This window comes from Taudactylus pleione, unplaced genomic scaffold, assembly GCF_031769625.1.
Source record: "Taudactylus pleione unplaced genomic scaffold, aTauple2 ptg000381l, whole genome shotgun sequence".
Lineage (NCBI taxonomy): Eukaryota > Metazoa > Chordata > Amphibia > Anura > Myobatrachidae > Taudactylus > Taudactylus pleione.
In genome coordinates, this window is record NW_028284782.1 from 4,309,025 (window position 1) to 4,333,683 (window position 24,659).

Genomic DNA, 24,659 nt, shown 5'->3' on the forward strand with positions numbered 1-24,659 from the left:
ATTTTCCGTTGCGCTTTACAATTGGAAACAACATTAATAGAACAAAACTTGGTAGTGACAAACAGACACAAAGGTAAGAGGGCCCTGCTCGCAAGCTTACAATCTATAGGGAAATAGCTGTTGATACACAAGGATAGGTGGTACATATTGCAAATTGGTCTAGCCAAATTGCAGAGGTTCTTGTAGGCCATATGTTCCAGTCACACAGGAATGCTGGCCTAGGGTTAGGAGGATGTGAGAGTGAAGAAATATGTGAGGTTATGTGTGGACTGTAAGAAGGGATGTAATTAGATAGGGAAGCTATGAAGGTTATGTGGGCAGTTCTGGAATCTGATAAGCTTGTCTGAAGAGGTGAGTTTTCCGGGTATACATGAATGTTTGGAGACTAGAGGAAAGTCTTATTGTGTGTGTGGGGGGGCATTCTACAGGGTGGATGCAGCCCGAAAAAGTCCTGTAACCGTGCATGGGAACGTAATGCGTGTGGATGAGAGAAGCAGATCTTGTGCAGAGCGGAGATGACGGGTTGGGAGATATTTTGAGATGGGTGAAGAAATGTATGTTAGTGTGGTTTGGTTAATAGCTTTATGTGTAAGTAAAAGTATTTTATATTGAATACGGTAGAAAACCGGTAACCAATGGAGGGACTGACAGAGCGGAGCAGCAAACAATGAACGTTTGGCGAGGAAGATCAGCCTCGCAGCTGTATTCAAAATGTATTGTAGCGGCAAGAATCTGTTTTTGGTAAGACCAGTAAGGACACTATTGCAATAGTCAATGCGGGAAATAATGAGTGCATGGATTAGAGTTTTTGCAGTGTCTTTTGAAAGCTATGGTAGAATTTTGGATGTTTTTTAGATGTATGTAACATGATTTTGAGACAGATTGAATGTGGGGAACATTGGACAGTTCAGACTCAAAGATTACACCTTGGCAGCGGGCTTATGACATTTGCAATGTATGCATATTATTTAGAGGTAAATACATTGACCCAAGTAATTAGACTGATATATTATGCTTAGGTGATAACTGTAGAGTATACTAAGATTAAGGTTAATATTTGTAAAGGTTAATCCCCCTTATGGTGCATGCACAAGTTCAGATCTGTCAGACGAATGAAGAACTACGAACGATGAACTACGAACTATTTGAACGATTTTACCAACGACTTCATGAACTACGAATGATTTTTTACAGTATTAAAATGAATGAAAATCAACCAAATCTGACTGCAAACACATCAGCTGTCAGATGTCAAACAGGAACGCGCATCGTTCATCGTTGCAGGGACACATGTCAGATTTTCTTTCAGATATGAAAGATTGAACGATTTTTAAAATCGTTCTAGTACAAATCGGAAGGAAAATCTGACCGTGTGTATGCACCATTACAATATAAAATGGTAAGGATCTCTCTCCGGAAGCATTACTGTTATCTCCAAGTCACTGATTGTGAGACGAAAGATGTTTAATTAAAGAGGGATTTCCATGAAGGCTGGGCTTGATTAGACAAGTGTGTGGACATATACAGTCTCTAAAACCATCATCTGAACTTTTGAATGTCTGTATGATATCAACAATCTTTTGCTATGGAGATTCTTGTAGTGCTTTAACTGCACGGTGGATGATAGATATGATATAGGGTTACCTGGGACATAGGCGTATTTATAATGGGTGCAGGGTGTGCGGTGCAAACGGGCCCATGGATCCAGGGGGGCACTGCACACTCTGCACCCGAAGTATACTTAACTAAGTTCTGGCAAGCGGGTCCCTCCTCCTACACTGCATCTTCCCAGTGACATCTTCGGGAAGACAGCGCTACGCAGTGACAGTAAATACTCTAGCACAGTATCGGAGCCTTTGCTCTCTAGTACGTGTGTGCCATTTTCCCGAAGAGGAGGATGGATCCGCTTGCTGTAGCGAGGTAAAATTCCTGTTTAGGGGGAGGGCTGGAGCCACCATTAGGCAGCTTTAGGCAGCTGCCTAGGGGTGCCGGCCACTGGAGGGTGTCACACACCGCCCATAATTGCCATTGTGTATTTGTACTTATATGGATCATGGCTGCTTGTGTGAAGTCCGAGCAGTGGCCGCGACACTGATGTAGCCAGCCGCAGCCACCTCTCTGTCAGTGACTGAGACAGTGTGCACTGGCAGTGTCTCCTCACTCCCTGCAGTGTCTGTCTGCTATGACCGGAGCTGGGCACAGGATGCCTGTGTCAGCGCTGCGGCTGACGTGCCACTCGTAGGTCTTGCTTTCACTTGTTGATTGTGAAAGCAAGGCATGCCAATCATGAAGCAATCACCCGCCCCTTTGCTCTATACTTCCCCTTTGCTCCTCCTGGTTGCTCCCCGGGCAGAGAGCCTGGAAATTGGAATGAACGAGTCTTCACTATGAGTAGTAAGTGTAATAATGGTGCTGCTGTGGACATTCAGTACAATATTATATATATTAAAATAAATGTATGTTGTGTGTGTATCAGTAATTGTAATGTACTGACACAACATTAATTTCTTGTTAATATGTGTGTGTGCGTATATATATATAAATATATATATATATATATATATATATAATGTGTATAAAGACCCGTCCACTTGCAGAGTGATCCACCACCAGGGGCTCAAACAGAGACGAGGCCAGCACTCACAGTCCTTTAAGATCACCAATAATTTGATCCAATTGTGTAGATCATAGTAGCACTGGTACAAATAATAGGGGCATCATCAGGGACAATGGACTAGGCACTGGGGGATGGAGCCCAGCTTATGCCAGATATGTATGATATGCTGATGATGCCCTTATTATTTGTACCAGTTCTACTATGATCTACACAATTGGATCAAATTATTAGTGATCTTAAAGGACTGTGAGTGCTGGCCTCGTCTCTGTTTGAGCCCCTGGTGGATCACTCTGCAAGTGGACGGTTCTATATATCGATTATATTGGCCTGGCACCCGATATATTTACATTACTTGGTGTTGTGCGGTTTTTTGTACTAGTTTATTTATATATATATATATATATCTACTTCAGGGTCCATAGGGGGTCCACAGGGTTGACCTTGGGGGTATAGCTGGATCTGGATCCACGGGCACCACGCAGTTAAAGCTTTCACTGCTGCCAGGATGCACTTGGGTCCGTCCTCCTCTATACCCCGCCCCTGAGCCACAGGCACCTCAGTTTTAGTTGGTGCCCGGCCGGAGTCGGGTCACCCTGTCGCAGTTGGGCTGCAGGAGCAGCCCCTAAGCTTTATTTTAAAGAGAAAATTTAAAAAAATTTTCTTCTTTTGTTTACACTATCAGAGCAGCAGCATCAGACTGTCCTTTAGGACGTCCACGCTGCCGCTCTTTCCGCCCGCTGGCGCCGCAACGCCAGTACAGATCTGGGGCTCGCGGCGGGACCCCAGAGTCTGTACTAGCCGGGCTCTGGGGACTCCCGGTGACTGCTGCCGGATCGCGGATACTTTCAATGCAGTCAGAAGCCTCCGGCTCTGGGGACAGACCAGTGGCGCTAGCAGCGGCGGCGGGCTCCCCCTCTATAGAGGAATACACCGCGTGTCCGCTAGACCACCAGGGTGATAGGCTGGAAGTGGGACCGGCAACCCAGGGGTTAAATGCTAGCCATGGGAGGCAGCCTTCCCTGTCTAGCGGCTCCTCCCCTCAGCTCAGCGCGCCTTTCAACACGCAGTCTCGCGTCACTGAGCTGCTCTTATCTCTCAGCCACTCCTCCTCTGAGGTCTCCGGCAGCCATCTTTACTGGCAGGCATCGCAGACTCCCAGGTGGTATCAAGTGGACCGGTCCCCCAGTGTACCTCTCCCCTGCTAAAGGTCAGTGTACACAGACACTGAATCTGGGCGGTTGATTGTAGCGGAAGGTGCAGCGAGTATAACTTTTCTGCATTCTATGTGACTATTGCTAGTGCTGCCTGTCTGTGACTTATTTCTACTTACTGTCAGCTTATTCCTATCCCTTTCCTTCTCCTATGGCCCGGCAGCTGTGTGGGGGAAGGGCGTTTTTCTGATACCCTCACTTATATAAATCACGTATTTGTGGGGTCAGTCACATACTGTTGTGTGCTACACAGTGCCATATCTGGGCTGTTTGTGTTGCATACTGGTGAGTGCGCGGGTGTTCACACCGTAATTCCTCTGGTGATACGTATTTTTTGTGTATTTACAGTATCATATCTGATGAGGAGACTGAGCACTCCGTGGCTCCTGTGTTGTTTTCCTGCACACGCTGTGCTGCTGGAATTGATGGGGAGGATTTATCTCAGGATGGTCTGTGCGGGCGGTGCCAGCTGGTTCCGGGCCCCTCTAAGCCCCCTGTATCACAGGACCCTCCTTGGGCGATGTTTTCACAGGTGCTGGTGTCCATTGCGGACCGTTTATCGGTCCCATCAACGGTCCCTTCTAGGGCGTTGCCCCAGCCAACCATCCCCCGTTCCCCGGGTATTCCGCAAATATTGCAGTCTCCCCCTGAGGCCCAGACTGTGGGTCCTTATTCGGGACTGCCTGTGTATGCCCAGTCTCCTCATGTGACGCAGCAGTCTGTGGTGCCTTTTCAGAGTTTTCCTCAGATGGCTCCTCCACCTTGGGTGGACGTTCTCTCCAGCTCTGTACAGAGTCTGGCGGCCTCATCCTCGGCGTTTCAGTCGATGTTGCAAAGTGATGTGCCACCGAGGGTGTCCAAGCGTCCTGTCGTGAGTTCACTGGCTGCACAGTTGTCGGACTCGGAAGTGTCCTCAGATGACGGTGAGATCCACGAGGACTCTGACTCTGATGCCATGGGGCAGGAGGTGGAGGCTAAGTCCTCCATTAATGTTCCAGCATTAGTTAGGGCGGTGCAGGCTATCCTCCATATAGAGGATGATGCGCTGGCTCCTAGGTCGAAGTTCCCTAATTTTAAAAAAGCCAAGGTAACTTTGAATGTGTTTCCCCTGTCTGATCAATTAACGGATCATATGGCGGCGGCCTGGCAATTACCCAATAAGAGGTTCCTGCCTCAGAAGAGGTTGGCGTCAAATTATCCTTTTCCTGAAGCTAATTGCAGGAAATGGGAGACTCCGCCGGCGGTGGATTCCCACGTCACCCGCTTGATCAAAAGCGCAACGCTGCCATTGCCGTCTATCTCCTCTTTAAAGGATCCCACGGACAGGAAGGTGGATACTTGTTTAAAGTCCATTTACTCTCTTTCTGGGGCGGTGGCTCGCCCGTCCATGGCTATCTCCTGGGTGGCTAAAGCCATTGAGAACTGGGCCAATGCCTTGGAGGATACCTTTACTGACGATGCTCCGGATATCCAGAGAGCGTTAGTGGGGCAGATGAGGGATGCGGCTTCCTATATTGGGGAAGCGTCTTTGGATGCCAGCCTGCTAACTTCTAGGGTTTCGGCTGCTGCTGTGTCTGCTCGGCGGTCCCTGTGGCTGAGGTCCTGGAGGGCTGATGCAGACTCTAAAAAGGGTCTAAAGGCCTTGCCTTTTAATGGAGAATTGCTATTTGGTCCAGATTTGGACAAAATAGTTGATACCTTGGCTAAGTCCAAGTCGGCTTTCCTCCCTTCGGCCTCTGCGCCGGCTAAAGTGAGGAGCTCTGCTTTTCGGTCCTTTCGGGTTCAGGGTAAGGCCGGTGTTGGCGCAATACCACCACGGATGCCTGGGTTCGAGAAGTAGTCTCTCAGGGGTACGCCCTGTCTTTTCGGTTCAGGCCGCCCCACCTGTTTTTCTGCACAAGTCTTTCTCTGGACAAGACCAAAGCTGTCCAGATTCAGGTAGCTATAGAATCCTTGCTACAAGCAGGGGTCATTGTTCCCGTTCCGCAGTCTCAGCGCGGGACGGGGTACTATTCTACTCTGTTTCTGGTGCAGAAACCCAATGGTTCTCATCGCCCTATCCTGAATTTGAAGTCTTTGAACACATACCTCAGAGTATCCAAGTTCAGGATGGAAACGTTACGTTCCATCATTCTGGTGATGGAACCCGGGGATTACATGGTCTCCCTCGATATCCAGGACGCCTATCTCCATGTGCCCATAGCACTGGCACATCAGCGGTATCTGAGGTTTGCTATCCTGAACCACCACTACCAGTTTCGGGCGTTGCCTTTCGGCCTTTCCACGGCTCCGAGGGTGTTCACCAAGGTGATGGCAGTTATGGCTGCCCACCTTTGGGGTCAGGGTATACGGCTGCTGCCGTACCTGGACAATCTTCTGCTGCTGGCAAGCTCCCCGGAGGTGCTTCTTCGACATCTCCACCTGACCATTGCTTGTCTTCAAGCAAACAGGTGGTTGATAAGTTGGAAGAAGTCATCTCTGATCCCATCACAACGGATGGTCCATCTGGGAGCACTTCTGGATTCTTGTCAACAAAGGATTTTCTTTGTCCTGGGGTCCATGGTGTCGGCATTCGACATGGTGGAGTTTGCCCGGTTCCATTCCAGGCCCCTGCAGGGGCAGATTCTTTCGGAGTGGAACGGGTTATCTCACCGGATCCGTTCTCATACCAGTTGCAGAGTCCTGACGAAAAGTTCTGCGGACCTTGAAACGTTGACATGTTGCTGTACTGTTTTTTCAATATGATATAAGTATATATATATTTTTTCTATTTTCTAAGGGAGTGCCTCCTGTGTTTTGTTTTTTCCCTGGGGGTTGCTATACCTCACATAGGAGAAACATTGTGATTGTGTGTATATATATATATATATATATTAGGGATGTGCAGGCTCGGATAGGTTCGAGTTTGCACGTGGAGTTCGGATTTTTCCCTCCAAAAAAACGGAACTCAGAACGAGGCAAAACGTCATCTTACATGGACGAACATCATCATTCCTGGACAAAAGTCCAGGAATGATGATGTTCGTCCATGTAAGATGACGTTTTGCCTCGTTCTGAGTTCCGTTTTTTTGGAGGGAAAAATCCGAACTCCACGTGCAAACTCGAACCTATCCGAGCCTGCACATCCCTAATATATATATATATATATATATATATATATATATATATATATATATATATATATATATGTTAACAGCACATGTATTTTGAGTGTCAGTAAGTGTAATGGGGTGAGTGGGCATAGGCTGAAGTACTGCCTAGGGTGCCAGGATATCTTGCACTGGCCCTGGGGTGCCCGCTGCTAAGTTGAGGGGGTCCACTGCACACAGACCCACTCGGGCTTTAATGTGCCTCTATATAAGGGTATACCCATAAGGAAAAAATGGATAAATATGGGGTTATTCATGAATACCATGTTTTAAATATCTACATTAAACAGCATGTATTTAGTAAATAAATATCTTATGACTACCATTTTCCTGTCTTGTGGGTTCTATTTTTAAGGACAGCATGATTTTAGCAACAAAATGAGTGTAACAAAAAAGGAAAGCATGATGGTAAATACTTTAAGAGCATGAATTGCACATGATATATATATACTTATATATATATCTGTCACAAGGTGCCTCATGGTTTCTAGATGAGAATTTGTTAAATCAGGCTGAGAATGCACAGGTGAGCCTGACTGATGAGGATGCAGAGTACTGTTTGAGCAGGAGGAATTTGCACAGCTCCCCTCTGAATCCGCATTAAGGAGGCCATACATCTGCGACGGATCGTTGTGATGCAGGGATGTGATCGGAAATTTCTGATTGCCCATCTGAAACTTCTGATCGCTCACCATCGATGTTCTGAGATCCGTCGTCGGATCGCAGACATCTGTCATGTTAAATGTCGCCAATTTGACGACCGTGATCATTTTTTGATCGCTATCGTCAAATCGGCAAAATCCAACATGTTGGATTTCTGGGATCCCGCGATGCAGGGTTGCAGCACAGCGGGATCGCGGCAATCCATCGCAGATGGATGGGGCACGTTAGACCTGTATCACAAATTGTTGCGTTTAAGCAAAAAAAGAGGTTGATCTAGTCCTTCATGGACAATTTTTGTCTGACTATCGGCAGAAGAAAATTCCAAGTGGCTTTCGTGTTCACAATGTACCCACAACCAACCCTGAGTTTTGTAGTAAATGGTGCAGTATTTTTTATTTTTTTTTAATAAATGCTCCTGGGATTTGCTTCTGCTGGTAGTAGAAGAAGTGGGAGTGGAATTAAAGAAAACATGGGCCGACCTAGAGGACGTGCACTCTTCTTCGTTAAATGTTTTAACAGAAGATAAATGGCTAGAGAAATTGGGATGTGTTGACCACTATAAAAAGGACTTAATAGCGTTTAAAAGAAACAAGTTAGAAATTGTCCATGAAGACTATAAAAATCATACGGTCTACAGATGGTTAACAGGGGATAAGTCCCAATTCCCAAGACATCTTATTAAATTAAATAGAAGAAGAATAGGAGGAATCAACAGTGTAGTCTGGTTGCCTTCTGATATTGAGACTAATGAGAGATTGCCACCAACTGGATCCCAGGGACAGCCTTTTTTAGGTGTAACACAATTGACACCCCCCCCCCCCCCCCCCCTGGTGATAACAGGAAAGACAGAGGCTCCACACACGGAGGGGGGGGTTACAAGAAGAGGCCGAAAAAAAGCATTGATTGATAATGTGTATAATCTTTCATCTTACACACTCACAGAATATGAGACTTCAGTGTTGGCACTCGGAATTACATTATTTCCTCAATTTACTAGGAATGATTTTGAGTTCCAAATTGATCATTATAAATTGGGTCGCAAGTTAAGGTTGAAATAATTTTTTCATGAGCAATCAGATTCCCAGAATAGAGAGTTAGGTTTGAATCTTAGAAATCCAAGCACTTTCAACCCACAGTCATCCAGTCCAAGTGTCAAGACATTTTTGAGAATATTTGAACAGGATTACAATACTTTGACACATAACCTTCGGGTATATCATAACTTGAATACACATCAATGCCTTGCACTAAAATCCCTATGCACAAATGACAATATTGTGATGAGGGTTACCGATAAAAGAGGGGCTGTGGTGGTTTTAGATTACACTTAGTACAATGCTAACATTTTGCAACAATGAAGCTGCACTGATACTGTACTTATACCAAATTGGACTATAACACGATGTATGAGAGATTAAAAGCAAAATTGATGCTCTACTGGCTATGGGAACAACACGTATGTGGCTTGGTGAATCTTTGGCTAGGTTATTGACAGTGGAGCACCCAGTGTGCCCCATTTTCTACAGCATCCCAAAGATTCACAAGTCTTTCGAACAGCCGTCTGGCGACCGATAGTGTCTGCAAGAAATTCGGTTCTGCAACCCATAGCACAATATGTGTATTTCTTTTTTTTTTAAAACATATTTTTATTGTAAAACCGCAAAAAACAATATAACATATTGATCAGAAAATGACAAGACATCAACAGGACCACAACAGTGATGTGCAATACAATGTATCCATGAGGAACGTAACAATACAGGAATTAAAATGGTGGTTCACCTGAAGACAAGGTTTCTTCATTATACCAGGCTGTAAGTTGAACTGCAGCTCGAAGCGTGTCTTTAACCTGAGGTGTTAATGTGTGAACATATGGGAGCCAAATATTAAAGAACTTCTCTGCTTCCTTGTCTTTATTAAGGGATAGTTCTAACCAATCCATATTAAATAGGTGCGTAATTCTAGGTTGTAAAAGACTGAGTGTTAAAGTGTCAGTGGATATCCATTGAGATAATATTGTTTTTTTCGCAGCTGCTGCAATCTTTGCTAGTAATAGACGGGCACCTCCAGGGGCACAGGATGATCCAGATGATGGTACAATATCCCACATAGCCCACTCGGGTGTTAGTTCAAAGGCAATTCCCAACTTGGTGGAAATATAGGTGTGTACCAAGGACCAGAACCTCTGTACCTCCGCACAGTGCCACATACAATGCATTAGATCCGCATCAGGTTGACCACATTTAAAACAATTTGAGTCTGTGGAAGTACCTGTGATGAGTCTTAATTTGGGGGTGAAATAGGCACGATGCAATAATTTATACTGCATTTCCGCGTATGAAGCCGAAATTAATTGCTTATTGAGTCTAACAAAAGATTTCAAAATGGTGGATAGGGGTATGTTAGGGAATGTGGAATGCCACTTGGCAAATCCCACCGTCTCCACTTCCAAATTTATTTCCCGGCGTATATAGGTGTATAACATAGAAGTGGAAAATGACATAGAGAGGCAGCGAGACAGCACATCATCCAAACCATTTTTCCCAGGTATAATGGGAATTTTAGGGAGTAAAGTATTGACATAACTACGTATTTGGAAATATATAAATAAAGGGATTTGGATACAGGGAAATTTTTCCTGTATTTGGTTATGAGAGTAAATAGTCATTGTGGAGAGATCCAATAATTGATATATGTAACGCAATCCCTGTGTGTTCCAGGTTTTGAAAGTCTGTGTTAGAAAACCAGCATCAAACCCTGGGTTATGGCCGATAGGAAGGAACAAGGAGACATTGGGAGGGACTCTCATTTGAGTTCTGGCTCGGCGCCAAGCCAAGCATGTAGTATGTAGTAGTAGATTTTGTGCTACGTGAGGTGGAAAGGACAAGGGTCGTGTGTGTAGCAAACTAGCTAATGGCATTTCAAGATTGCTCTATTAGCGTGTCAGCAAATCCATTTGTTCCTCTAATCCAGTCAATTGCGTATCGGTAATTTGACGCAATAGCATAAGATTTTAAGCAAGGGAGATTAATTCCGCCTAAAGCAGGTGGTTGTCTGAGTTTGAATAATGAAATCCTGGGTTTTTTGTTCGCCCAAATGAACTTGCTGATCGCTTTGTTAATCAATTTTAAATCAGATTCTAAAGGAAGCAAGGGGAGCATCTGAAAAAGATATAAAATCCTAGGAAAAGATATCATTTTAATTAATTGACATCTACCGAGATATGAGAGTGGGAGATGTTTCCATTTTTTAAAATCTAAAAGTGTACGTTGTATTAAAGCAGGGAAATTGACTGAGTATAGGGCGGAGGGATGTGCCGGGATATTAAGGCCTAGGTATTTTAGAGTTGTTTTGGCCCATTTAAATGGGAAAGAATTTTTCCAGTTTTTTGTGACGTCCGAGTGTAGGGCCAAGGCCTCTGTTTTGTTATAATTTATCAAAAAACCAGAGATAATATGGAAGTCTTTCAGGATATGAAGGAGTTTAGGTATGGCAGAATGTGGGTTCTCAAAATACAGTAATAAGTCATCCGCATACGCGGAGACTTTCAAAGTATTATTTCCGATATTTATTCCCTGCCATTGTTGACATAGCAAAAAGGTGCGGATAAGAGGATCTATAGCCAGGTTAAATAATAAAGGAGATAGGGGACAACCCTGTCGGGTTCCCCTATGTAGTCTAAGGGATGGAGTATTCAGGCCGTTAACTGTTAGGAATGCTATAGGGGTGTGGTATATTGTTTTGAATAATGTAATAAATTCGGGACCAAAATTTTGTAGCTGGAAGATGCGCAGTAGGTGGTTCCACGACACCCTATCAAAGGCCTTGTCAGCGTCGCAGCTGACAAGGAGCGTTTGGTTATTTCTCATTTGGTGAGATTTAGTTAATCCTGCAATCAAATGTCGGACGTTGATCACTGAGTGTCGTCCTTTCATAAACCCAGTTTGTGCGGTGTGTATGAGATGTGGCAATACTAATTGTAAACGTTGAGCGATAATACCAGTGAGGATTTTGAAATCCTGGTTGAGCAGAGATATTGGCCTATATGATTGGGTCAGTGTAGGGTCTTTCTCAGGTTTCAAGAGAAGGATAATTCGGGCCTGGTTAAAGTCTGGTGGTGTTGAGGTTCCCTTCAATATTGAATTAAATAAGGAAACTAAATGAGGGGTTACAAGTGGATTTAATATTTTGTAGTACTCGGCACTAAGGCCATCTGGGCCGGGTGTCTTTCCGTTGGCCAGGGACTTGATAGTTAGAGCAACCTCCAACTCCGAAACAGGAGTTGTTAGGGAGTCGCGGGCCTCTTCAGAGAGGGAAGGTAGATTAGCCTCTTTCAAAAAGTTCATCCCCAGAACAGGGTTATCATCCTGTGCGGAGTATAAGTCTGTGTAATATTGTAAGAAAGAGGCCGCAATGTCCTCGTTGGTATGTAATGATCCTAGGGGACCTTTAAGAGAAAGAATGGGAGAGGATGTTTTCTGACTTCTCACTATATTAGCTAGCAGTTTGCCCGCTTTATTTCCCCAACGGAAATAGCGATGTTTCTGGAAATCTAGATAATATTGGGCTCTTTCAGTGCACAATGTGTCATATAAATTTTTGTTATTCAAATAATTCCGCCGTGTCTCTGTGTTGTTATTTTGCAGCATAATGGCATACGATTGTGATAGGGCGTTACTCAATTCCGTGAAACGTGTGTTAAGTTTACGGCGTTTATGGGAAACATATCCCATAATATGCCCTCTCACTACTGGTTTAGATGCGGCCCAGAACAATGATATGTCGCCAATATGAGAAGCATTATCATTATTATAATTAAGAAATTGTTGTTCTAAGTATTTTTTGAAGTCTGGAGAAGTGAATAAGTATGAGGGGAATCTCCAATTGAAGGAAGATGTTTTGGGGGTAGATAGTTGTAACGTGAACCATGTAGGCGCATGATCGGAGATGACTATGTTTTCTATATGAGATGTTTGAATCCTATTAATTAATGAGCTTGAGACCAGCCAGAAGTCCAATCTAGCTGAGGAGTGATGGGGGTGGGAGTAAAACGTGTAATCACGTGCTAAGGGGTGGAGGTGTCTCCATGGGTCTACTAGGGCGAGGGATTCAATTAGTAGTTGTAGCGTTGGAGATGTGCTGCCCCGCCACTCACCGGATGCTCCCGTTCTGTCCAGACTAGGAGAAAGAGTAGTGTTGAAGTCTCCTCCTATGACGAGGGCGCCTTCTGCCCAATTCTGGAGTCGGGCGTAGAGATCGGAGAAGAATGCATTGTTGTGACCTGTGGGAGCGTACAAAGTGACAAGCGTGATTAATTCACCTTCTAAATTCAGTTTAAGAAAAAGAAATCTGCCCTCGGTGTCCAGGATCGAGTCTACAACTGTGTATTTTAAAGATTTATGGAAAATCACCAGCACCCCTCTTTTTTTAGATGTGAAAGATGCAGCTGTATAATCTTTTATCCATGAGTCTCTAAGAGTATTAGGGTCACCCTGTCTCCAATGGGTCTCCTGTAGCACTGCTATGTCAGGTTTACATTTTTTAAGTTGTTGTAGTATTTTACGCCGTTTAATCGGGGTGTTTAAACCCTCTACGTTCCAAGTTAAAAATCTTATGTTTTTTTGTGTTTTAGTGAGATCAGCAATAGAGTGAGACATTGTGTTATCCTATACCTGTTCTGTAGATCAAAAAAATGAACCATCGTAAAGAGACCATCACGCTCTCAGTCCCAGCATGCAGAGAGCGCCTGCAGTAAAACCTTGAAAGTGCCATTACAAAAATACACATAACACAAAAACAAAAACATGACCTGCCATAATGTATGGAATATAACAAACATAATGCAGTCTTACAATTTTTGAAAATTTTAAGAACCAAAAAATAAGGCTCTACGGGCCTATTTAAACCCAGTGAGGTATAAAAGTATCGATAATTGAAAAAAAGAAATAAAAGAAAATAAAAAAGGGGATATGAAAGAGGAGGAATGGTAAATGTGTAAAAGGAAGGGGAGAAAACAACAAACCAGAGATTATCTTGACAATTCTGCCGTTGACGTTTAGCAGTTGTTAAAATAACCAGAAATCTTGAAAACAAGCATAAGATATATATTTCCAATAACAAACTCTCCATGTTTGCGATAGGAGATGGATTTGTACAATTAAATGTATCTTCTTAAGTCACGATATCATTTTGAGGAGTGATTTGGTCAGTTAGAGAGTCCAGGAAAGTCTTTGCAGACGATGGAGAATCGAAAAAGTGTTGTTTGCCGTTATGTAGGACTTTCAGCTTCGCAGGGTACATTAATGCAAATCTCAGTCCCAGATCAAATAATGCTTTACAAATAGTAGAGTATTCCCTTCTTTTCATTGCTACTTGATACGAGAAGTCCTGAAACAACAACAATTTGTGTCCCTGATAGGTGAGGCCTTCTGATTTGCGGTAGGCGTCCAGTATGCGAGTTTTGTCTAGGTAGTTCAACATTTTCATTATGACAGGCCTAGGTCTTCTCTGGTCAGAAGCACGGTCAGGGCCTATGCGGTGAACTCGTTCTATGATGAGGGTATTGGAAGAAGCCGAGCAATTGAGCTCAGAGGGTAACCATTTAGAGACGAAATCCATGAGATCTCTTTGCTTAACAGATTCCGGTAGGCCTATTAACCTTAAATTGTTGCGGCGATTCCTATTCTCTAAGTCTTCCAATTTTTCCTGCATAGCAGAGATCGCTGATTCCTGTGTACGTATTACGCTTTGTGCCTCTGTTAGCTCATCTTCAACATTGGAGATACGTTGTTCTGCTTCCGTAAAGCGTCGACCATGTTCCTTAAGTTGCGAAACTGCTGATTCTATAGCTTCTTTGAGGCCGGACAGTTTTTTGTCAAGCAAGGGAGAAAGAAGCTCAGATATTTCTTGGGCTTTAGCTATTGAGGCGGTACTAAATTGAGTCGATTTAGAGGTTCCGTCCAGAATATTGTCAGCTGGAGGTGAAGTAGGAGAGTCAGGAGATGATGATGGAGCTACATTTTTGTCTTTCCCTTTAGTAGTTTGACCTTTAGGTGCACGCTGTGGTCTGGCCACAAACTTCTCCATGGTATAGGGATGTGATGTGCGATTTAATCAGGAGCCACTAGGGGGAGCCCCAGGTGTTCAGGATATATATGACACTGGGTCTGTAAATTAAAACTTATAGTATGGCTTGTGAGCACTATCTTTGGACCAGACAAGACAAGATCACAGTATGAGGACCCAGCAACACCACCCTGCTCCCTGGTGTGAGCAGCAAACAGAGAGGATTGTGAAAGGAGGTAAGCGCTTGCTGCAGCAGCTTAATCAGGTCTCAAAAAATGGCGGCCGCGGGTGATGTGTGGCCAGCGGGGAGCTTGTAACTGAGGGACGTCCCTGAAACGGTGTCCAGGCGTCCCGCTTGTTCCTATGGGTCTAATGATAGCTCCGGTGGCTGTTGCTGAAAGTGGGGAGGGGAGAAATTATGCCCGGCCGCGATCCAAGATGGCGGCCGCGGGCAGTGCCGCTTTTCCAATGCGGCTGTACTCCGGTGTTGTGGGGCAGTGCGGGGGGCCGGGGCATGCGCCGCTCTTACCCGCGTTATCCTAGAGACCTCAGGGTGGCTTTAGGTGAGGCAGTGAGTCTCTCCGGCGGCGCTATGTCTCGGCTATATGGAGCCGGCTTGGGAGCCCATTAAAAGTGCGGCCAGGTCGTTTGGTCCGCCCACCGGAAGTCCCAATATGTGTATTTCTTATTACAGCCGTTGGTGACCAAGTCTAAGAGCTATATAAAAGATACCCCAGATTTTTTAATGAAATTGAAGAACATAAAATCACTTCCATGTGGTGTACTCTTGGCTATTATGGACGCCTCCTCGCTCTACAAGGAAATACCACACAAAGAGGGTGTACAGGTGGTAAGAGACACTCTGTTACAATATGACTTTGTTGGTCCACCAATTGACTATATTTGTGAATTGATCTCTACAGTATTGGTCAACAACCATTTTCAGTATGGCAGCTCCTACTATGTGCAGAATGCTGGGACCGCTATGATGCTCAAATTTGGTTCTGCTTACGCCAATTGGTACATGACGAAATATGAGGTTACTCATATTTACCCCAAATAAGTGATAGTAGTGGGCAGCACTAACATGTGGCAGTTCAGCTACCAACATGGCACAGAGTGGCATTGCAGTGATAGACAGGATGGCAGTTTAATAAACTATACGACCCCTAGGAAGTTTAAAAACCTAGAATGTTTTCTTAACTAGGTCAGAGGCCCGACGGAGTTGGAATATGTTTATGGACTGAAGACAGGGAAAGGACGGAAGGATTGGTTAGTTCTTTATTTATTTTAATGTTTTGATTCTTAAAAAAAAAAAAATTGAGTGAAGATCAATCTAAGATCAAGTTCTTCAGTTCCTAAAAGTCATCTTTGATCACTTTTATGGTGGGTACACACTACACGATATGCTCCCTGTGCGATATCGTGTAGTGTTGTCCCCGGCAGGCTGTGCTCAATGTCGTTACTGACATTGAGCACAGCCGCTGAACAATATCATTAACGATATCGTTCAGCGCCGGGCTCTCTCCCCCATTCCCTGACATGCAGCAACCTGACGAGATCGTCAGGTTGGCCTGCATGTCAGCCTGATGAACGATGATGACGAACGACCCGCGGGAATGCGCGTCGTCGTCATCGTTCATCTTTTTGGGGTTAAAAATGGACGATAAAGTGGACGACTGAACGATAACGATATCGTTATCGTTCAGTCGTCCACTTTATCGCCCAGTGTGTACGCACCATAAATGTTTTAAAACTGGGGAAGAGCAACCCTGAATGAGTCCCTTGATGAACATCACAGACAGCACCTCTTTTTTATGGAAAGCAAAGCACCCCTGTCGACTGCTGACACACCACCTGCAGAGTCACAAAAACGAGGACGATAAACTGCGCAAGTGTCACCGAACAATAATAGCGCAGCGAAGTTGCCAACGCGCACACACTTAATTTTTATTTTATTTACATGGTGGAAAAGCACCCCTAATTGACAGTGCACCCCCCCCCCCCCGACAATACAGCATCCCTTTATGGACTGCTGCAGTCCTAGCCTGATGGACAGTATAATAACAATGCAGCAGCCACAGTTAATTGGCAGAACAAGTGACACAGCAGCTGCAGCACCCACTGAAGGAAACCCCCTTTATATACTGCAGCCTAAGCCCCTTCATGGACAATACAGCAGCAGCTTTCAGCCCAAGACCCCGAAAGGACACACACACTGAGTGCCTGACAGTCACTACACGTCTGCTAGCTTCTTTCTCCACAGCCGCAGTGAAAATGGCGCAGATCGCAGGGACGTTTTTATAATCCACAACCCGCGAGAATCCAAAAGCAAAAGGATGACGCATTTTGCCTAGTTTTCGGAACCGAGTCAGGCGGGAAAACCCGAGCCAGTCTTGGATCCGACTCGGAATTGCACTGTTCGGACGGACCCATTCATCTCATATATATATATATATATACATATATATATATATATCGTGGAAACTGGAGGACGGCACTCAAGGAGACTAAATAAATGATCAAACTGCTACGAGTGAGAATACACTTTCATAGCAGTTTGATCATTTGTTTAGTTTCCTTGAGTGCCGTCCTCCAGTTTCCACGATGTACACATGTTTATGATAGGCATCGGAGCCACTTCTGCCTATATGTATTGCTGAGTGCCGGACTATTACCTTCATTTATATATATATACAGGCAGGTGCATAAATATTGGGACATTGACAGAATTTTCATATTTTGGTCTCTATTCACCACCACAATGGCTTTGAAATGAAACAAACAAGATGTGCTTTAACTGCAGACTTTCAGATTTAATTTGAGGGTAATTACATCCAAATCAGGTGAACGGTGTAGGAATTACAACGGTTTCTATATGTGCCTCCCACTTTTTAAATAGGCCAAAAGTAATGGGACTATCAACTCAAAAGCTATTTCATGGACAGGTGTGGGCTATTCCCTCGTTATTTCATTATCAATTTAGCAGGTAAAAGGTCTGGAGTTGATTCTAGGTGTGACATTTACATTTGGAATCAGTTTCTGTCGACTCTCAATATGAGATCCAAAGAGCTGTCACTATCAGTGAAACAAGTCATCATTAGGCTGAAAAATCAAAACAAACCCATCAGAGAGATAGCAAAAACATTAGGTGTGGCCAAATCAACTGTTTGGAACATTCTTAAAAAGAAAGAACACACCGGAGAGCTCAGCAACACCAGAAGACCACGGAAAACAACTGTGGTGGATGACAGAAGAATTATTTCCCTGAGGAAGAAAACCCCTTCACAACAGTTGGCCAAATCAAGAACACTCTCCAGGAGATAGGTGTATATGTGCCAAAGTCAACAATCAAGAGAAGACTTCACAAGAGTGAATATAGAGGGTTCACCACAAGATGTAAACAATTGGTGAGCCACAAAAACAGGAAGACCAGATTAGAGTTTGCCAAACAACATCTAAAAAAGCCATTACAGTTCTGGAACAACATCCTATGGACAGATGAGACAAAGATCAACTTGTACCAGAGTGATGGGAAGAGAAGAGTATGGAGAAGGAAAGGAACTGCTCATGATCCAAAACATACCACCTCATCAGTGAAGCATGGTGGTGGTAGTGTCATGGCGTGGGCATGTATGGCTGCCAATGGAACTGGTTCCCTTGTATTTATTGATGATGTGACTGCTGACAAAAGCAGCAGAATGAATTCTGAAGTGTTTCGGGCAATATTATATGCTCATATTCAGTCAAATGCTTCAGAACTCATTGGACGGCGCTTCACAGTACAGGTGGACAATGACCCGAAGCATACTGCAAAAGCAACCAAAGAGTTTTTTAAGGCTAAAAACTGGAATGTTATGCAATGGTCAAGTCAATCCCCTGACCTGAATCCGATTGAGCATGCATTTCACTTGATGAAGACACAACTGAAGGGAAAATGCCCCAAGAACAAGCAGGAACTGAAGACATTTGCAGTAGAGGCCTGGCAGAACATCATCAGGGATGAAACCCAGCGTCTGGTGATGTCTATGCGTTCCAGACTTCAGACTGTAATTGCCTGCAAAGGATTTGCAACAAAGTATTAAAAAGTGAAAGTTAGATTTAGGATTGTTTAGTTTGTCCCATTACTTTTGGCCCCTTAAAAAGTGTAAGGCACATATAGAAACTGTTGTATTTCCTACACCGTTCACCTGATTTGGATGTAATTACCCTCAAATTAAATCTGAAAGTCTGCAGTCAAAGCACATCTTGTTTGTTTCATTTCAAAGCCATTGTGGTGGTGAATAGAGGCCAAAATATGACAATTCTGTCAATGTCCCAATATTTATGCACCTGACTGTGTGTGTGTGTGTGTGTATATATATATATATATATATATATATATATACATACATACATTGGAATGGGATGTAGTTTGGAAGCTGATGGTCTAAATCCCGACCGCCGGCTTCCAGACGTTCTAATCCCGGCGTGGTACTAATGACAGGCGTCTAAATCTAGACGCTTGTCATTAACCAGACACCGTAAGACCGACGCCTGGCATCCCGATCGAAGTGATGCCAGGCGCGGACAGCCACGTGGGGGGGGTTAGGTTTAGGGCTCTGGGGGGGACTTAGGGTTAGGCACCCCCCGGGAGGTTAGGGTTAGGCTAGGGGAAGGGGGGGGGGTTAGGGTTAGGCACCCCTGGGGGGTGATTAGGGTTAGGTACCCCCTAGGTGGACTTAGGTTTAGGCGGCGGGGAAAGGGGTGTTAGGTTTAGGCACTTAGATGGGGGATTAGTGCTAGGCACTTGGGGGGGAGGTTAGGGTTAGGCACTCCTAAGGGAGGGTTAGGGGGGGGAATTAGGTTAGCGATACTTACCTTAGGGACGATCAGGATTTTCACCCTTGCCGGGCTGCTGTTGTCGGGATTTGAACCCACCTACTACACCCATTGGAATAAGTGATTTTGTTACAGTTTGTTACACTATGCAGGTGAGCGTACAGTACTACATGCCTGCCATATGAAATACTCAGAGCATGTCACTACTTGAACCTATGTTCCAAAACAGATACAAGCCAAAATCATTTTGGACATTTGACATATTTATATATTTTATCTTTTTCTGACTAGGGTCATTACAGCATTGGTGGAAAGAAATGTAAGACCGAATAATAACATACCAAATATCTTTTAGGTTGCTTTTGTCTAATTATCTATATACAATACTTGAAATATTACTTTGTAAATTGCCTCTATCATACTTGTCTACTCTCTCTGAATTTCTGGTAAACTCCCAAAATTTCGAGGAGCTCTTGTGGGCAGGATAGAACCGTAATGAAGCCATTTGGTGTAAAATGCATCATCGTGACTTGCTTGCTGCAAAGCAAGTTGTGGCATTTCACTGTATGGCTGGGGTCATGATGAAGCAATTTAAGGCACCACCACACCCCCATCGTTCTCCTGGGAAACCCCCCTCCAGGACCTCCCAGAGGGCAGGCCCACCAAGTCTGCCATTCTGTCTCTATGAAGATGGACCATATGAAATGGTTATCATAAAATCATATCCCATGTGTTCATTTCAATGCATTTAAACATAACCAATAATTACTAAATCTACTGTTAGACAGAATTTTCGTTGGAACAACAAAAACAATCTTCTACCCAATTTCCATCCATTTAGCTGCACGTACTGCTTGCTAATCACATGTAGTTAAGCAGAAAACAAGAACATATATATTTATTTTGCATAAATAAAGAAAAAGTTGCTATTTGTTTAAAATAGTATTTTAGGAGGATTGATAGGGTGTAATTCAGACTCCCAAGCACATGCTCTCTGTCACCCTAGGCAGAGCAAATGACTGAGCTAGAACATCAGACCACCAAGCCTCAGGTTCTGAAAATTCTGTAACCCAAAGAGAAAGAAGTAGACAATCTATACTGTGTGGCCACAGGATCAACTAGTTCAACTGCAGCCCAGATCAAAGACAGGTTCTAATTTCATCCTCAGTGGATTTCTAGTAACTGAATAGAGCTTCTCTTATATCCTGGGAAATGTTTGTCCCTCAGACATTTTCTTCAGCTTATTTTTATGCTTTTGGTCACTACTTACAAATTTAATGAGCATTTTCCGCAGTCTTAAAGTGCGTACACACGTGCTGAGTTTAATGAACGATCTGAACGATAACAATATGAACGATATTGTTATCGTTCATTAAAATATCGTTCATATTGTTATCATTCAGATCGTTAATTTTTTTGTGCCTTCCAGCCCTCAAACGACCAGTGATGCGATGGCACGTTAGGACGATAACGATATCGTCCATTGTCTGTGCATGCATGCCAACCTGGACAATATCATCCAGGTTACATAGGGAGGGTCGCTGGCCCGTTGTTGGTGGTGTGCTGGATGGGATGATCGATATCATTCATCCAGAACACCAGGGAGAGTGCAGGAAGGTCAGACAGCGATATCGTTATCGCTGTACATTGTCCCGTGTGTACCCAGCATTAATTTGCTCCTAAAGCAGCACAATGAACAGTATGTTTTTTATAAGTTATCATACCACAAAGAGGTAGATAGACAATTACAGTAAGTCCATTAAGAGAGCGCAGGAATTCTAACTAGCAATGAACCTTTTTAAACTGATTGGCTGCAAATTGCAGCATGTATGGGCACAGAAGGATCCTGTGATTGGGATGAATCATCTGTTGGTTGGGATGGAGAGTAAATATGAACAGAAGATAACTGTATCTGACCATGTTTATGTTTATTGTCTGACCGTGCTAATCGGGCATTTCCAGTGTTTGCCACAATAACTGTCCTGCTAGATTAGAATAAATAATAAATGCTCTATTCTTTCATTAAAACTTATTTTGAATCAATGGAGAATTTCAAATATTTATAAAATAAATCTAATCTGTTTTTTAAATGCATTTATATTTTCCAAACACAAACTCTATGGAAGCAATGAGAAGCACAAGGAAAACATGTTAATTAGTATTTAATAGCTATTGCTTCACCGCTCTTTCTGACAACTCACAGGCGTAACTATTAGGTCCGGCGAGGAGGATGGAAGTTGCCTGAGAGAGGTCAGAAAATCTCTCTCTGGTGATAATGCCTCCATTGCCACAAAGCGGCTAATGCCATATGGGCATACTTGCCTACTTTTTTTTCTCTTCCTGGGAGAAGCCCGTGTAAGAGAAGTAGGAGGGTGGCGACGGGGGGCGGGACCTGACAATTCGCGTCATTAAGCCCCGCTCCCTCGTGGCAAATTGCCGTGATTGGCTCGCATTAAAATAGGGGGCGGGTCCAAATTACACGATTCATGAAGAATCACCTCATTAAGCCCTGCCCCCTACATGGAGACCTGCGATCGCCGCTGAAATACTCCCCATTCTGCCCACTTCACTAGGAAGTGGGCAGAAATGTGGGAGAAATGCCTACCCTTCCAGGGGTGCGGGGGGTTACACGAAAAATCGGGAGCGGAGTCTCCCGCAAATTCCGGGAGGGTAGGCATGTATGCATATAGGTGGTTGACCTAAGGGCAGTAGAGAGGTTGGTGTAAGGGAAATACACCACCACTGACAACCAGGGAAAGCGCTTAATACAGAAAATTCGAAGCAACACTTGTAAGTGACTCTTCCAGTTACAGATGTGTCCTCACTAACCTATCCTCAAATCGTGTCAAATAGCCCTGTTTGATGCACCACGAAAAATGTGACTAAGCCACGCCATGCATCCTGCTGTTCAGTATTCTTTTAACTGCATTTGTGTCTGTTTCACACTGTTAATGTGATAAAAGCACAAGGTACGCAAACCCTGTACTAGTGGATTTGTATGCTATAGCAGTGTGATAAGGACGCTAATCTAAATATAAGGCAATAGGCTGGGGACCAATATGACTGTGCCACACCATGCGTCCTTCAACATTCTACACATTTACACTGCCATGATTGTGAGAAAAGTACAAATTCTAAGCCCTCTGACTGTGCAATACTGTTTGTGTGCAACTGCGATGCAAAAAAACCCACTAGCCCTGATTCACAGATGGATGCAATGCCAGGGGTGGCAACTCAAATGCAGGTGTGTCACGACCGTCTCTAGGGCATGTCTCAGCCTGTGACTGTGATACTGTACGCAGTTGCAAATGCATCTCAGTTCAGACAGTCATTCTACGCTACCATTGGGTTACTCAGAACTTTGGGAGTCGACTGATTTGCATCCAATGCTGCATCTTTGTACGCAATGGGTTGGATCTGCGAAGCCGTCTGCGGACGTCTCAATACAAATCTGCGTCATATTCTTATTTCACACAGTTGCTGCGTACAAAGACGCAATCACCACAGGATTTGTGTGTATCTACGAATCAAGCCCACTATGCGGTGTGAAAGTCTGAGACTGGCTATCCGAGGCACAGCATCTAATGCTGGGCATACACTCTACAATTATCTGTCAGATATCTGTCAAATCTGTAATGTGGGAAGGAAAATCTGGTCTGTTTTCTAGTGTTTGGGAACAATTTCTATTGTTATTTGCTCCCATACATTACCAGATTTTCATTCCAACCAGCCAGATTGGACAGATATCTGACGGATAATTGCATAGTATATGCCCAGCATTAGTCATGCTGTATAGTGCAAGAACACTAATGCTGGACATACACTCTACAATTATCTGGCAGATATCTGTCCAATCTGTCTGCATCCCCAGACACAAGCACAAGGAACTCAGATACCCAAGGGGAGATGTACTCAGCCTTGGAGAGTGATAAAGCACCAACCACTCAACTCCTGTCATTTTTCAAACACAGCCTATAACCTGACAGGAGCTCATTGATTGGTGCTCTATCACTCTAGAAGGCTTAGTCCCCCCAGTTACAAGGACCCAGGCACAAGAAACATCTCAGGTTATATATGCAAGCTGTCCTTTCTAAATTTATATTACGGATCGTATTCTCACATATATTTTAGCTTTATATAGCTCTCCTGCACCTAGGGTGTTTAGCAATGGCTTTCTGTCAGATACATTCCCTATATCTAATGGCACGCGACAAGGATGCCCCCTTTCCTCCTTAATATTTGTTTGGGCCATTGGACAGTTGCTGCTAAAATAAGAACAGATGCTGCATATCCTGGAGTTAAGGTTAGGATTAATTCGCCAGTGGCGTATCCAGGACGGGGCAAGTAGGGCATGTGCTCTGGGCGCTGAGGCAGTCCAGCTGAGGAGGGGCACTGCCCCTTGCTCCTGTGTGGCCACATCATTTAAACTTCGCCTCTATTAATGTCTTAGCCTTTTTTTTAATTCCTCCGGGTGGCCAGGGTCTGACTCATACTGGCTCAGTGGGCGGCCTCACTGACTCCAAACCCCAGCAACATGCCCCAGCAAGAAAAGGGAGACTGTACTCTGGTAAGCAAGCAAAACATAAGTTTTACTGAAATAAATTCTTATAAACTGTTAGCTTACACAGCTCTCTCTATGGGCCAAATGTAATAGGGTGAGAGTTTAGAAAATGTCAGAGTTTAGCAGTAACCTGTCACATTGGTCAAGTTTTATCTTCAAAATGGGAAACATCTGCATGTTCTCGGACTCTATTACATTGGCCGAGTTTAAAAAGTGTGAGAGGTTACTGCTAAACTCACACATATTCTAAACTCTAACCCTATTACAAGTTTGTTGAAATGTGTTAGTGTGTGTGTATATATATATATATATATATATATATAATGTGTATATATATATATATATATATATATATATGTCAGGTGCATAAATATTGGGACATTGACAAAATTTTCATATTTTGGCCTCTATTCACCACCACAATGGCTTTGAAGTGAATCAAACAAGATGTGCTTTAACTGCTTTCTTTCAGATTTAATTTGAGGGTAATTACATCCAAATCGGGTGAACGGTGTAGGAATTACAACGGTTTCTATATGTGCCTCCCACTTTTTAAGGGGCCAAAAGTAATG

At 43.9% G+C, this 24,659-nt stretch overlaps 1 protein-coding gene across 3 annotated transcripts in view; it reads right to left on the reverse strand.

Moving 5' to 3' along the window:
* LOC148507840 (protein kinase C delta type-like) overlaps nt 1–24,659 on the reverse strand; it is a 140,135-nt gene that overhangs the window by 74,155 nt on the left and 41,321 nt on the right. Inside the window, exon 1 of one of the 3 annotated variants that reach the window (XM_088445503.1) lies at nt 12,796–12,833. The exons of the other annotated variants lie outside the window; for them this stretch is intronic. The gene's annotated coding sequence lies outside the window, so the exon portion shown is untranslated. Of the gene's footprint in view, nt 1–12,795; nt 12,834–24,659 lie in introns of those variants that run through there. 3 annotated transcript variants of the gene reach the window in all.